Source organism: Phoxinus phoxinus (genome assembly GCF_949152265.1).
Source record: "Phoxinus phoxinus genome assembly, chromosome: 16".
Taxonomy (NCBI): Eukaryota; Metazoa; Chordata; class Actinopteri; order Cypriniformes; family Leuciscidae; genus Phoxinus; species Phoxinus phoxinus.
Window position 1 is genome coordinate 10,475,375 of NC_136891.1, and position 5,538 is coordinate 10,480,912.

The window sequence follows — 5,538 nt, forward strand, 5'->3', positions numbered from 1 at the left end:
TGCAATGACAAAAAACTCTTTTGTTGACGTATAATATGCATTTATTTTTACCTGATTTGCTCACCGACTCCCAAATGATTCGTTCAACGACTCAGTTTTCCAAACCCCTCCTTTGCGCGACGCTAATCTGCGTTGATTGGTCAGAAGACCCAGCAGTGTTTACAGAGATAATACTTATTGTTTAACACGGAGTACAATGATGCTTTTATCAATTAAATTGTGTTATAATAATGATTATAGTCCACTGCTTTGTAGTTTGTAGTAAAAAACTAAAAATAAGATAAAGAATTTAATGTTATGTTAGCGAGCATTGCCAGGAGTTCATATTGTAAAAGCACAATCAGTCTTTGTTTGCATTAGCCCGATGCTTAAACATAACGTTTTTACAAAAAAAAAAAAAAAACGAGGTATTACTCTATTCTTTAAGACAACTCCGAAAACAATGACAAACACTTCACATATCTCAATACAATTGTCATTGAAGACCTAGAAGCTAAACAATGCTTACACAACAATCTAAATAATTATTAAGCATGCTAAAACCTAAAAGCAACAATTATTAATAACACTTACAGGTTGTGATACGGAGGAGGAAGCTGATGCAAATACACTTGGAACTGAACCTTCCTTCAATATCAGCCGGTTCGCGAATCCAAGTTTGATTGCATTTAAGTTGGTAAAGCAATTGTCTTCAAAATGGCGCGAACAAAACACAAGGCTCGGACTATACTTCTGTGCTATAGTTGTATATATGAATTGTAGCCACTTAGTCTTCAAATGCTCCTCCTTGGGCAGATGAAAAAAGTTGGCTTTTGAGTCGCACTTCAGAACACAGCGTCTCGTCGCCATGATGTTTTCAAGTTTTCCCTGGGCTGGCCTTGGAGCGCAATAAGTGGGCGTATCGTATTCAAATAACTTGACAAGTTGACGTCATCTAGTCAGAGAAAAAGCTTCGGTCTTCTAACGATTCATAAAAATGACTCCGAGTCGACTCTTACTTTTGAAAGACAATAACTTTATATACGGTGCACTTTCATATTTCAAACTTTGCAGGATGTTTTTGTTCACTTAGATCTATGTTACATACTACATGAAAGGTACATTTCAAAATTCCATAATAAGTGCCCTTTAAGGATTATTTTTTTCTCTGTCTCTGAACTTCTGATATTGTGCAATAAGAGTGTTAATTTGTTGATTTGAGTAAAACATTTGTGAATTGCTGTGGTTTTTGAAACGATATCCTTTTTTGTGCATTCAGGTGTATTTTAATCTCTTGAAGTGGGTTATTTTATTTTTATCTTTTCCATTTACCTTCATTTATGATTATTTGATTTGTGATTACAGGAAACATAAGGTATATACAACACATTCACTTACAGCATTAATTTGCTCTTAACTACACTTTTCATATTTTTTTAATTTTCAAACACTACAGTCTACACACAGTGTATTGCACACTACATACACATTGTGTATTGCACATAGGAGAATATGGAAAGAAGTGGAAGAGAAATGCAGGGGCTCCATGAAACCACCCCTCATCGACCACCTCATCGTCCCCAAGTATCACTAAGGCAGCCGTTCCAGGCCACCCCATGGTTACCAGTAAAGCAGGACAAAAACCAACAGTATGAAATAAGCATGCCTGTCAATGTGAGTATTGAAACTGTGTCCCAGCCGAATGATAACCCAACAGTCTGTCAGGCCGAAGACGAGGCAGCTAGCGGCACATACAGAGAATGTGCCCCCCTCTGCAGTGAGCTGGCACCAGTTGGGCACGTGCCCCAGCGGTTCTGTGCAACATCAGCCCTCAGCTCATGCCCAAGCCTCAGATAACCCATTCTATGGACTTGCAAGCACCATGCACATGTCTTCAGTTAGCCCACACCCATCTAATATGCCGACTGTTTCGTCCCGAACTAACATGAATGCCAATGTCACTACCATTCAGGCTTCACCAAACGTGGCCAACGGAATGCCAACTGACATGTCCCCTTCTCCAAATGACCCATACCTGCCCCCAGCGTTGACTGTGCCGCATAAAGCCTACATTTCTACTTATCAAGGTATGATGCAGGCACCCAATATGCACAATTCTCCATATAGCATGCACTCTCCTGCTGCAATGGCTGTTTCACCCCAAACCAACTTGCCTGGTCATCCAACAGCCACTCAGGTTCCTCCATCCTTCTTTTATGGTGTGCCAAATGCCATGTACTCAAAACCACCTGACACACTCCAGCCCCCAGTGCCTCCTGTCTTGTCTGGAACCAACTTTTTGCAGAAAATAGACTCCGTTTAAACATACCAAAATTCCAATGATCGTCAGCGCGCCTTACATTCTAACTGTGCCGTTGTGCCGTCCTCCTCACCTCCTGTATATGCTTCTATGACAGTGCCAGTGTCTCATGGTTCACATATGTATGCACAACAACCCATTTCAATGCAAAGACCTCAGACTGCACCTCCGCATGTGGCTCATCAGCAAGACGCATACATCCATGCCTCTGCAATGAGCACGCCACAGACCAGCTTTACACAGACACATCAAGTTCGAAATGTGCAAGTGTTCAGCGGTGGTCCGGATTGCAGGGTACTTATTGAAGACTGGATAAGAGTTATGCAGTACCTCCTTGATGCTGGAGGAATGCCCGCAAACCTGTCCTTTGCTACTGTAGTGCAACATTTGAGTAGTGAAGCCAGGAGGCTGGTTCTGAATCTCCCTCCTAATGAGCAGACTGCCGGCTGAGCTTTTGAAGAACTACGAGCTGAGTATAGTGATATGCAGACATCACTGGACCCATTAGCTGATTTCTATGAGAGATACCAGCGCCCTGGTGAATCAGCGTGTTCATACGCCATTGCTCTGGAGGCCACTTTACGTTCAGTGGAAGATGCACAGTATGGGGGCCAGCCTTTTCCAGACCGGGACGGCAAACTGACTCGTCAGTTCATGAGAGGATTGAGTGACGAAGAGGTTTTTCACAGGATAGCGCCAATGAAGCCTAGACTTCTACGTTTTCGTGAACTTCAAGCGGAAATTCGTAACCTTGCTCGGGAGACAAGGAAGTTTCAGACACAGCCAAAGGCCAAACAAACTTACACCCAGGCCCAGTTTACAGCAGTGAGTGGTAACCAGAGTGGTGAAAAGCCGAGAACAGAGAACGGAAATAGGCAGAACACAGATCTTACTGAACTCACAGCCATGGTGAAGAAACTGATGAGCAGTCAAGAGGATCAGATCAACAGGTTGATGCAGCTGGAGGCTAGAGTGGGAGCATCACCACGGACTGTGCTTCCTCCCACCCAGAGACCTCAAGAGAGTAGTGACACTGCAGTAAGGGGCGTAGTGTGCTATCGCTGTGGAAAACCGGGACACATCGCACGGCTGTGTCGGACAGTAATGACTGATGAGGCAGCCCAAGCTGAAAATGGAGCAGTGTCCAGGCAGGATTTAAATGCTTTGGGCCTGTGGTTACCGGGGCATGCAACAGAGTACCCAGCAACATGAAACGGGCAGGTCAAAACCAGCTGATACCCCGCTGGTAGGTCCCTGTAATGAAGGGGTGGTTGGAGTGAATGGAGAAATGTGTAAGGCTCTCATTGACTCTGGCTCTCAAGTAACTACAATTACTGATGAGTTCTGGCGACAACATCCTGTCCTATGTACTCAGGAATTGCAGCCCTCAGACATCCCCATTGAAGGTGCCGCTGGCCAACCAGTATCTTATGCTGGTGTGCTTTGTATCAACCTCAAGTTTATGGGAAGGATCTATTCAAATGTTCCTGCTTTCGTTGTCCCTGTAACAGAGTACCGATCCAGTGTTCCATTGCTCATTGGGACTAATGTAATAAGGGTTTCCAGAAATGACCTCCAAGCGTCAAAGTGAAGTTGACCAATCCTGAGTGGCACTCTGCAATGGTTGCTGTGAGTAAAAGTGAACCTGGTGGAGCTACAGGCAAAGTTGGTCAAGTACAGTATGCTGGTCACAGAATAAGGATACCAGCTGGTAAGGAGCAGGATGTTATTGGCAGAGTTATGGGTGGACCTAAGAGAACTCACTACACAGTTCTAGTGGAGAGCCAGTCCTCCAAAAGGGTTCCAGAAGGTCTTATGGTTGCCAGGCTGCTTGCTAATGTGGAAAAAGGTTGTGTTCCCGTCCGGCTCTTGAATCTGTCTGAAAAGGATGTTATTGTCAATCCAAGGACCCTACTTGCAGATGCTTTCCTGGTTCAGAATGTCATTGAAGAGGAAGAAAAGTGCCAAATGATGTGCCAGAACCAGTTCATGTGTCAGAGTCAGTGTGGGAATTCAGTGACAGCGTCTTGTCAAAGTCAACAGCAGACTACCAGTGTTGAGTCTGTTAATGATATGACATGTGGAGTTGATCTTAGTGCTGCAGCAGTAGAAGGTGAGGAGCAGTTGGCGTTGCTCCAGGATTTGCTGAGGAGAAATGCTGATGTCTTCTTCAAACACTCCATGGACTATGGACATACCACCACTGTGCAACATGAGATACCTCTGGTAGACTCTAAACCTTTCCGCCTCCCTTATCGCAAAATACCCCCGTCTCAGTACCAGGAAGTGCGGAAGGCCATATCAGAGATGGAAGAAGCGGGAGTGATCCGTCCAAGCAAAAGCCCCTATGCATCCCCCATCGTTGTTGTTTCAAAAAAAGATGGCTCCCTGAGGATCTGCGTGGACTACAGGAAACTCAATTCCTGCAGCACTAGAGACGCTTTTCCGCTACCAAGAATAGAGGTGGCATTGGAGGCGTTGGGACAGACAAGGTTTTTCTCGACTCTTGATCTTACATCTGGTTACTGGCAAGTAGAGGTGGCTGAACAAGACAAGCTCAAAACTGCTTTCAGCACCCCCATGGGGTTATATGAGGCCAACAGGATGCCGTTTGGTCTGCAGAATGCCCCATCAACCTTCCAAAGATTGATGACCTGCTGCTTTGCTGATCTGAACTTTGAGAGCCTCCTTTTCTACCTTGAGGACATAATTATCTTCTCTAGGACCTTTGAAGAGCACCTTGAGCGGTTGGAAGTAGTGTTCAGCCGGCTCCGCAAACATAGGTTGAAGCTGAAGCCTCAAAAGTGTAGTCTACTGAGGAAACAAGTTCAGTATCTGGGCCATGTGGGGTCCGCGGAGGGTATTCATACAGATCCTGAGAAGATAAGCAGAGTCAGAGACTGGAAGCGGCCGTCAAGTGTGAAGGAAGTGCTAGGGTTTGTTGGTTTCGCTGGGTACTACAGACGGTTCATCAAGGGATATGCAGAATTGGCGGCACCCCTGTATAGACTTACCTCTGGAGACCCAAAGAAGAAGAAAAGAGGGGTGAAAGGAACTTCTGGACCTGTGAAACCGTTTGAGTGGTCAGATGAATGTGAGAGAGCTTTTGAAGCACTGAAGGAGAGTCTGACTACAGCACCAATTCTGGGCTACCCCAACTTCAGCTTACCATTTGTACTGCAAACGGATGCTTCTGGTGAGGGTCTTTGGGCGGTCCTTGCACAAGTTCAAGATGGTGT